This window comes from Psittacula echo (genome assembly GCF_963264785.1).
Source record: "Psittacula echo genome assembly, chromosome: 2".
Lineage (NCBI taxonomy): Eukaryota > Metazoa > Chordata > Aves > Psittaciformes > Psittacidae > Psittacula > Psittacula echo.
Window position 1 is genome coordinate 116661744 of NC_137737.1, and position 10767 is coordinate 116672510.

Genomic DNA, 10767 nt, shown 5'->3' on the forward strand with positions numbered 1-10767 from the left:
TGAAACCCAATAACCTGTAAGAGTATATTTCCAAAACAATGAATGTTTTTCTGTAGCCAGAGGACAAGTTTGTTACAGTTTCCTATCAGTCACCAGTTTCTTTTATGATTCTCTAGGATTTATGAGCACACTGAAGTCTTCAAAGACGTCAAGCGAAAGAGCTTATCTTGTACAAACGCTTGGGCCAGGAATCACTGGTAAGGTCTTCTGCCTAACAGATGACCACCAAATATATGACTCTCCTGTTTTCTTTGTAGACTTTTTGAGACAAACCAGCAAAATCCTCATGAGGAAGAGTTGTTAGGGAAATCTTTCTGCCTTTTCTTTTCTCTGATTGGAAAGCGGTCAGGCTCTGCTGGTGGCAGGAACGGAAACAGTGATTCATTCTGGCTTTCCTGGAAGAAACCAGGTTTTAGTTAGTTGGCTTGTCAGGGGTGCCTAATTTAGCAGCACAGACAAATGGAGACTTTTTTTTTTCCCTTTGAAAGAACTGCATTCCAAATCTAGGGGGCAAATTCAACAGCAGTAGTAACACCAAAATTAATCAGATTACGTCTGTATGAACACAAGGCACTTTTCAGACAGAGCAAGTGCTTGCAGTATGTTCCAAAATAAGGAGTAACATGTTATTTGGAATATGTTTAAACATGAAAAACATGCTTTAATTAGGTTATTTTAAAGAAGTTGAAGTTTGAAAACATCTAAGTTTAATAAAATGGTATTGTGTAATTTCCTATTCAAGGAAATGTTATAGCCCTAAATAGCAACAGAAATGGATTTTTTTTTTTCTCAGTAGATGAGACTATCTAATAGATGGACTATTTTAAATTCTACTTTGTCCCCTGTATTAGTTTTCTGACAGCATTTCCATCATCGGGCTTTAGGGAATACACTTAAGCACTGAGCTCTTGAAACTACAGTAATTTTTAATCTTCAGCAAGTAACCAGTTAGGCCTCGTTGGCTTTATGAGGTCTAAAATGTCTCCAGATTTTACTAGAGATTTTGCCCATTACAGCATCTGCCTCAGTTACATAGATGGACGTGCTGGGACAGTATCATGCCAAATCCACCAGTTTGTGACAAGTGGGAAGGACACTTTTATCCCCCACATGGTTTTGTGAGTTTATGCATCTTAGCAGCACTCAGGAGAGGAAACATTAGGTAGTCTTGAGTGATGAGGTGGATACAAAGGTCATAATGCCTCCTATTCTGCCACAGGAAATGTGGCTGTAGCTCTCTTCAAAGGTTATTAATATTCCACCCTATAACTAACTGTGTTACTTCTGAGCAACTTAAATATCCTACTCATGTAGCTTGAGAAACAAAACTTAGTCCTTTGGCCTCTAATCAAGAGAGTTACTGACATCTTTTGTCAGCCATTCTTTGCTCTCCTTGTTCTGTGCACACCTCAGTAGTCACCCAGCAGGTGCGGGGTGCTCAAATGCTTCTCTGGTGCACTGCTTCAAACTGATTTGTTGTTCATGAGTAGGCTGACCAAAACCACATTGTTTGGGGTTTTTTCTGTGAGCTCGGTGTATTTGTTCCATGTTAGAAACGTAACTCTCAACCTCTGAAAACTCTGTATGCAGAGGTACAGTTCAGTGTCTTCAGCAGGCTTTGAGAATACTCCGAACACCTTACTGTGAAGGGCACTGATAGGTACCCCTTAGCTTCCAGGCTGTACATTTGTTGTATTTTCCTTCTCCTCTGGTATTCTTACTGCTTGCCTTTGTCTGCCTTGCCACCTCCCTTTCTCCCATCTGTCCTATTCCTCCTCCATCCTCACTGTGTATATGCACTTTTTTGCCTCTGTTGTGCTATTCCTTGGAGCAGACTCACATTTTCTAATGTCCAGATGCTCTTCCTTCAGATCCTTCCTCTAACATTTATGCAAGGAACATGTTTTTCTAGCTGTCATAACTGATAACATTGCTCCTTTTTATTGCCTGTAATTGTTTCTGTATGCCTTGTCTTCTGTTTGTCCTGTCTTTGGTGTCAAGCCTTTCCTGTGTTCATGAAGCACTGCTTACCTGTACAATCCTCGGTGAATGTTGATTGTCATCAGCATTGTGGCTGCAATAATGTTTACACTTCATATAGGGCCACTTGCTGATGTTATTCAGAGACATTAATTGGACTTCACCCACACTGTTTCAAATTGTTCCTTTGTGCCTGATCAGACACACCTATTTTGTGTCCTATGTATCTGATTGAAATGAGGCATTGCCAGAGCCCAGCACTTGCTTCGTGTCTGTTAGCGGAAAAGTGCTGAAACTGAGGAGCTTTCCCTCTGATAGACCTTTCCCAAAATGAAGCCCATGTCACTCCTGAAGAAAAGTTGGTCTTGAGAGAGGCTGTGAGTAAAGTGTGTGCCTTGATCCACCTGCCTCTGGTTTATGTGGTTGCTGTGTGTGCACTGCTGGGGTGCTTCTCCAGGTGGCCCACCAGGGTACCAAGCAAGATGTGGGCTGTTGGCATCATTGGCCTTCCATCCTAACCTGGAAGGTATCCTTTAAAGATGCTGGCAGCTGTGGTACCAGGTCTGGGCTTTTCTCTGTAGAGCAGCCTCAGGAAGGTTGTCAAAGGGTGATGGATGCATACCCTAAAAATGCATAATACTTACTTATGAATAACCTCTATATCCTCATGTACTGGAGACTTGGGAGCTTCTTCCCTAGCTGCTGAGGTAATGTAAAATAGGGAAACAAGTGTGGTTTCTGCAACTTGAACACTGAACAAAGATCTTTGGAAAGGAAAATATCTGGGTGAATTAACAGGAGGTGATGATGGGGGATTGTGAGCACAGAGACAGGGAACTAACTTCTTGTGAAAGAAGAAATCTCTTACAGCTGCACTGAGTGTAAGGATATGAAACCAGCTCCTGCCATGCCTTCTTTTACATGTTGCTGCACCTCACTGATGAGTCTCCTTTGCAGAGTGATTTTATTACAGTGATATATTAAATGCAAGAAAACTGAGTAATCCTGAGCCATGATTAGAGAGCATGTTTTAAGCTAGCCATTAGTAGGGTTTGTTTTGTTTGTTTTTTTTTCTCCCAGTTGGTAATGTAAAAGCCTGTAAATAACGTAAGTAACCTACAAGACTAAAACCAGAATGAAGTCATTATTCATATTGATTTTTAAGAGCCTGAGTCTGGCACAATGGACTTTCTAATGGTTTTAAAGCAAACAGATCTGGCTGCAGCAGGAAACCTTTTGCAGAACAAACTGTGACTCAACACACTTGGACTGCATATGGCCAACAGTGAAGCATGTTCTTTGCGGGACATTTTCTTCCAGCGTGCTCTCTGCTCCTGCTCCCTCTCAGTTAAACACGGGGTACATCTCAGCGCATTTAACTGAGCTGCGTGGAGACTGAAAGTGTTTTAACACCACTGAATAGTAGGAGTCTTTTAAGGCAGAGAATGTATCAGGTAGGTGCAGAAATAGATCTTTCACTTCAGAAATAGGTTTTGAATCGCAGAACATCTCGGGCCCTAAGTTTTGGGTGAAGTTCAAAGAAGTCCTCCCTGAAAGCCAATTCAGAATTTAGATACCCATTTGGTTCCCATTTGTGTCCCTAAAGCCTGGGAAATAGTAAGTTGAATCAGCAGTCCACCAGTGCAATCAGTATTAGCTCTGAAAGTTTTTTCATTTTGGCGTGTGACTTTGGCAATATAGAGAACAAGTACAGATCTAAAAATAGTGGGACAAGGAGCAGAAAGTGCTTTTGCTGCCTTTTACTAAGCTCATAAAATACCATTTGTATTTTGAATTCTGATAAAACCCCAGGATAATATAATGTCGTAAATAGCATAAGGACAGTGTTGCAATGATCTCAACAGTTTGTAAAAAACAATAATCAAATTTTCTGTTTGCCTGAAGTGTCCTGCCCTTGTCAATAAAGCCAAAGTTTTATGTGCAAATTGTGATTTCTAATAAAAATAAAACATTCTACACAGTGTATTTTAAATTGGGTGCTACTCAACTGTCAACCCAGGACATCAATACTGTGCAGCTGTAACTGTTCGAAGGGGATGGTAAACATCTGAAGTCCCATTCCAGTTTATGAAACTCTGATCTTTTAGGGAAGTAATACAGGGCTGTAAGTGCATTCTACCTGGAAAAATGCTAATCCATCTTCCATTCCACTATGGCTGGTCAGATGTGAACAGAAGGGTCCCACTGGAGGGCTGGAGGCAGAACAGACCATGACTTTTAACGTATTCCATCTGGCTTTTGCAGCTCCTTGCAAAGGGCAGAACTGCCTGAGCCCCTACTAATTAGGGTCCTCTCCCTTTAAATTCCTGTGGTATCAGATGAAAAATTGGTATGTGAAAACACCTGCAGTCCAGGAAGAAGAGTGGTTATGCCTGCATTTTAAGATAACATTTCCTCCCCACACCATGATTTATTGCATAAAAACAGCCAATATTTGAAACCTCTCTCTCCTGGGTGCGTCCCGTGCGATCTCTGTGCCTTTTTATCATATTTTGCTGTAGTCAGTGTTTGGTAATTACACTTTTCCTATAAAGATTCTGGGTAGCTCAGGCATAGATTACTTTTGTTGGAATCAGTGACCGAAGTTATTACATCAAGGTCATTAGGTTAATTTCCTGTCTTTGTAAAACAGCATATAATTTTAAGTCCAAAATTATTTAAAGTGGATAAAGATGTGGAAAAAATGAGCTGATATAATGATGTATAACATCTCCCATCAGTGAGTATTTCACATCTGCCACTTAAGGATGAAGAAGATTGTGTCATTTATGGCAAATGCCACCTTTTTCGTTGGGAATCTTAGAGTAATTAAACAACAGAAGTGACTTTTGATCCACACATTGCTATCATTCACTGCTTATCAATTGTTACTCCTGATGTTGCTGTTCTGCTGTCTTGGGTACCCCTTTGATTGTGAACCTGTTCACATCACAATTTAACCTTGCAGCATTGTGATTTTAACACTGCAACACTACAAAACAGACAAACATAAAGACTAGGCTCTGTTCTCAAAAGATAATGTGTATTTTCATTGCCCAGCTTGATTTTCTGGGGGAGGGGGGAGAATGAGAACTCTTCCTTTGTGAAAGGTGGATATCTAATGGATATCTTACAATATATCCAGAAATAGAGGTTTCCTAAATCACAGGTTACTTTTGAAAACACAAGCCGTTGTGGCTAAAATTAAACATAGGTAAAATCCTGGCAAAATTGACTTAATTGTCACTGAAGTCAATGAAAGCCTTTCTATTGATTTAAGTTGAACTGGGATTAAACTCTGTATTTTATATAGAACATAAAGAGCTTTTACTTCTTTCAAATGCAGACATATGCACCCTCTCCATTCTCTTTTTTACTCTAAATGTACTGTGCTGGACAAGAGCCACTTAAAAGTTCACAACCTTTGGGAAAGATGGCATGCCGGCAGCGGAGAAGCATTAATCAGTGCTGGCCAAGTATGGCTGCGTACGTCAGCCGGTGCCTTTAATTCCCAAACAAGAGGGTATTTCTCTTGACAAGGCTGCAGCAAAAAAACTCCAGGCAGATTTCAACAGGCTTCAACTCCCAGTGTTAAAAGGAGACATTTTAGACATATTTACTGAGGCTTTTGAGTTCATTGCAAGCCATTTTCCGTGCGGTGGTGTACCAGCTGCTTCTGAAAGTACATTGTTATAGCAACTTAAGACAATGTATTGGATATCAACTCAAGGGATTAAGTCTGTAGTGAGCTAAGCCATAGCAATACTCAGACTCAGTGGCTTCTGGCTTTTAAAAATATTCCACAGACAGATCTTAGTTTTGCCCTTTTTCTGTGTGGCAGAAGTCTGAGGCACAGGGACCAGTGTCAGGCCTATCTTGTTCCAGGTGCTAATCCCGAAGGAGGTTGCCTGCAGGCCATGGAGCAAGTAACGTCACATTTTAGAGTGGACATCCTTAAGGGAGAAGCAGGGGTTGTACCAGGATGCCATGTTTTCAAAGCAATATCTGCTGTGTTAGTTCCAGCTGAGAGAAACTTGCCAAAGTATTTTGCTGCAGTACTCATGGTAACTCTGGCCTGGTGCCTTCAGACACGAATCTCCCCGTGTGTCTGCTCTTCATCCTTCAGGGCAAAACTTTGGCCCAGCCCTGAGAAAAACATAAACCCTTCATTATAAAGAACAAACATTTAGATTACCACATGATCTGGAATACAAGAGAATTATTTACTGAGACAAAAGGAAAAAAGAAAACATTTTTCTTTCTTAAAGTCACCCTGTAAAATGGATGAGAAGTATTTGCTGAAGTCCAGTTCTTTCCAGATCTCTATTTTTTTTGTTGTAAATATCAGCATAAACTGATGCATATACTAAAGTTTGAGTTTGTAGCAGATAGATCCATGAATTCAAGAACATAAAAACCAGCTCTGTACCAGGACAGAGACAGTCCAGATGCTGTATCTTGCCTGGAAGGACAGGAAATGTCTTTCATGGGTAGAGATATAGCAGAAGAGATTATTCTGAGTAGCTGTTGCCCATGGGAAGCTTAAAAAGTTTAATTTGAAAAGGTTTTCTATCCCTTATACATCCAGGTGTTACGTGTTTTGCAGTCAGTGTTTGCAGTGCTAGGGAAACAAATATAAAACAATCTGGCTTTTATCCTGATGTAACCAAATGTGTGCAGATGAGATCTCTGTTTGTTTGGTGTGCATGAGGAGAATGGGAACACCTTTTCTTTGTACATTTGTGAGAGTACTGTATTTGTGGGGTTTTTCTTATCCTTGACCATATCAAAACCAGAGCAGTCAGGACAAAGATTATGTGATGTGTCTTTTTGATCCTAGCAAATACGTTACTCAAGTCTGATAAGGTGCCTTTATAAAAAAGGTGTTTGTACCTAGGTTTTCTGTTGAAATTTTGGAGGTGAACAGAAAGCACTCACATATGAGGCACTGGATTTGGTGCTCAGTGTTCTTCCTCTGCAGAGTAGCTCACGTAAAACCGTTCCATGATCTGAGTTCTTGGCACTGTTCAAGAATTTGGCTGTCATGAACTGTGGCTGGCAGATGTAGCCAATTCCCAGGGGCTTAAAAATGTTTATGCTCCAACTCTCTTGTTTTAAGTGCATTAGTTTATCATTTTTATGTGTATGTATTTTTACAGTTTTATAAATTTATAACCTTACAAAATTCTAAAGCTTTTTAATGATTTCTGGTCTCCCCCTCAAGACAGTGGCACCATTTTAGTCAGTACAGTTTCACCAGATCAGATCGTTTTGTGTCTTAACCTTGAGTATTTCTCTTATATAACTAACATGATTATCAAAAGTGCATATTTGTTTTCTTCCTGTTGCAAGATCTTAGATGAAAACAAAGTTTGAAGGGATCCTGTTATGATTTATTCACCCTCATTATTTTGACCTTACTAGTGCTGCATGTTATTTATAGCTCCATGACTTCTGTGTTAAAATCTTCACAGGCAGACTGGCTTTATAAGAAAATGCATACTTGAAAGACTTCCAGGGTCTGCTACTTTGGACCAGGTATCTGCTCCACACTGGCTTCTCATGGACCCTTTATGGCTTCTGCTCTGGGTGTAGCTAGCTCACACAACTGACATACAAATGCTACCTCCAAAGCTGCTCCCCTGTGGTATTTTTCTACCTCACCCAAATCTCCATGTTGTTGCTCATTAGATGTTATGAACATTAAGTAGCCTGTTGCTGATATAGTGAGGAATGTCTGGCACTTCATACAAAAGGGTCTCCTGGTAATGGAGATTGCCAGTGGAAATCCTTTCAGTGCTTCTCAGCTGCAGAAAAATGAGGTGTAAACAAGGGACACCACCAAAAATCCTTTCTCTGCCATATATTTCAACAATTTACAGCATTTTCATCTGTTCCAAGCAAAGGTATTTGTCCTTTCTAACTCTTTTACAAACAGGATTCAGTGGCAAGACTGTGGATAAAATAAAAAAATAAAATAAAATTGTAAGCAACTGGAAAAAAAAGAAAAGAAACCCTCTGTTCCTCTTCCAACTCCTGTTTTCAACTCATTTGGGTTGTAAAACCACACTTCTACAGCCTCGCTTAGAACCAAGCCTGCAGCTAAATATTTACCCAATAGATTTTGTTAAATCTGTTTCAGTGCCTCTGGAAATGAATTCACACCTCTAATTCCTAAGTACCCTTTGCTTCTGGGCATCTCTAGTGAAATGCAGGTATTAGAACAGCTGAAATTGAGTTGAGATAACTGATAACCTGAGTCAATAAGCAGTGGATTGAGAAGACAGAATGATCTTTTGTCTCTCCAGGGTTTGGAAATGGAAATTTTTGAGCCGAAAATCCAAGCTGGACTGGGGTATTTCAGGTCATTCTGATGATGCTTAAGAAGTATTTTCAGTGCCTTTTGTCTCACTTCCTGCACCCTCCAGGTCAGCTCCAGCCCTTCCCAAGCTGGAGAGAAGGCAGTGTGCTTGGGGAGATGCCACCACTCCTTGCAGCATTGGGAGAGGTGAAGAAGAAAGGCAAGCTCTTGTGTGGGAAACGTCAGGGCAGCAGCACACACACTGACAGCCTGCACAGCTGGACCTGCAGCTGGAGCATGACAGAGACAGTCTTCCTGGAAGTCAGGGGGCAAGGAAATGCCCTGGTCACCTCCGACAGCCTCTCCAAGACCCTCAGCCTTACAATGGGTGGTATTCAGTCTCCTTGGCAGAACAGTCCCTTGCAGGCCAGACACAAATCAGGAGGAGTTAAAGGTTGACCACTCACCCCACCAGAAGGTGCATCAATTAATTCCACCAATTTTGTTGCTGCTCAGTGTATTATACTGTGTGAATTCATCTCACCTGCTAGTCCTGCCCCTTAGAAAAGGGCCATAGTCCTGGTTCTCCTTTCCTGAAAAGCTTTTGCTCCTCTGCTGACTTTGCTGCTGCTCTTTCTGCTTTCTTTCTTACCCTGCTGCAAGGACGCACCAGGTTTCCTGATGCAGAGCCTAACCTCTGACCATGTCTGCCTCTAGACCTGGGCTTGCTATATTCTTGCTTCTCAGGTTTCCGATCTTGAGTGGTTTTGGCTTGGCTAACTGGCTCTAATTTGGCCCCTAGCTCTTTGAAGCCAGTGCCTCATAACAGTGCCTTGTGACAGCAGAGGGAGGCTGACCGTTGTTTCTCCTTCCATTATGTAGGTTTGCCTTTCCTTTTTGTGCATTGCAAAGGCCTTCACCAAAGGCCAAGGTGGAAGGATGAGCAGCATTGTCTGGAAGAGCACCGGACTAATGTACCCCTATCCACAGGCAGAAGTGGAAGAATTTCTCCAGGGAGTTCTCCTGTGTTGGTGTTCTGCGTGTAGCTCAAGCACCTTGTAAAAGGCACCAGTTAGTTTAGCTCAGTCCAAAAAACTCACCTACCATAACTTCCAGTAGAAGGTGAAGAACATCTGGGAAGGCACTTGTGCCAAAAGGCCTTATCTGCTCCCTTTCTACAGGAGGGGCAGCTTCTTCACAGCACTAGCACTGCTCCTAGTCACGAGGTGTCTTTGCGCCTCACTGATGTAGAGTACTCACAGGTAAAACGGCAGTGTGGCAGTTCTTACATCTTTTACATGTTTCAGCCTTTGTCATCTGTTCAACACAAGGGAGAGTGCCCAAATCCAGCTGTGCATTTTGCTCCCTTCCTTTGCTGTCTATTTAAACTGGAGACTAAGGCAAGAAGCAGAGTAGTTACCTGTCACTGAGCCGTCTGCTGTAGGACGTCACAACTCAGTGATAATTACAGAGGGAAGGTCTGAGAAGTAAAGGCAAATGGATGGTTCGGGAGAGAAGGGACAAAAGAAAGGTAGTAGTGAGAGTGGAAAGAGCAATGGAGGAATAGGATGTGGCGGCTGAGCTAGTCTATTTTGAAGGCTGTATATTTAAGAAACTAAACTATGAAAAATGTAAGAGGGAAAAACATATATACAACTGGGAAATGGAAGATGAACCTCTGCTGATAAAACTCTACTACATGCTATTTTATACTATTGAGAATCTTGACCAAAACCACTTGTGGAGTCTTTACCTCATTGAAAGGACAGTGTTGGGCTTACAATATGTATTTCAAATATTTATTGGGGTAGTTTTAAAAGCTACAGACTGCAGGGCATTCACCACATCTCTTGAGAGACTGTCCACAGCCTCATACATCTTTCATTTCGGAGTTCCCCTTCTGAGATTGGATATTTTACGTGTTGAAGTATCATTCCTTTTATTCCTAATCAAACTCTGGGTATCACACTAATATTCCTCTCCTCAAGATGAACAGTTGATAACTATTTTATTCCCAGCTCATCATCATTGAACAAAACTGTATAGATTTGATGCTATTCTCTTCCCAGAAATCAGACTCTTCTTTCTCCACCATCTGAGTATTTCCCCATCTCTCCTCCTTGCGCCTTCCACTTTGTCAATGGCTTCCAGACAAATTGGTGCCTAAACCAGAATGTAATAGTTGAGTGTGATTGAACCAGAGCCAAAGAGAGGGAGGTGGTCTCTTGCTTCCTGCTCTAATGGGATGCATTTGATAAAGCAGACCAAAAATACACTACTGCTTTTTTGCCAGAATACTCAGAAGGATATTATGCATAATCTCAGAATTAAGCAAATGACACCTGAGGTGCAAATGCATTTATTTGTGTTTGCAAATATCATTAAGCAGCTTAGCTCAAATCTGCTTATTACCAACTTAAATGACTTTAATTTAGATGCCTCTGGACCAGTTTAAGGATCACCTCCATTTATCAGCAGGGTTCAAA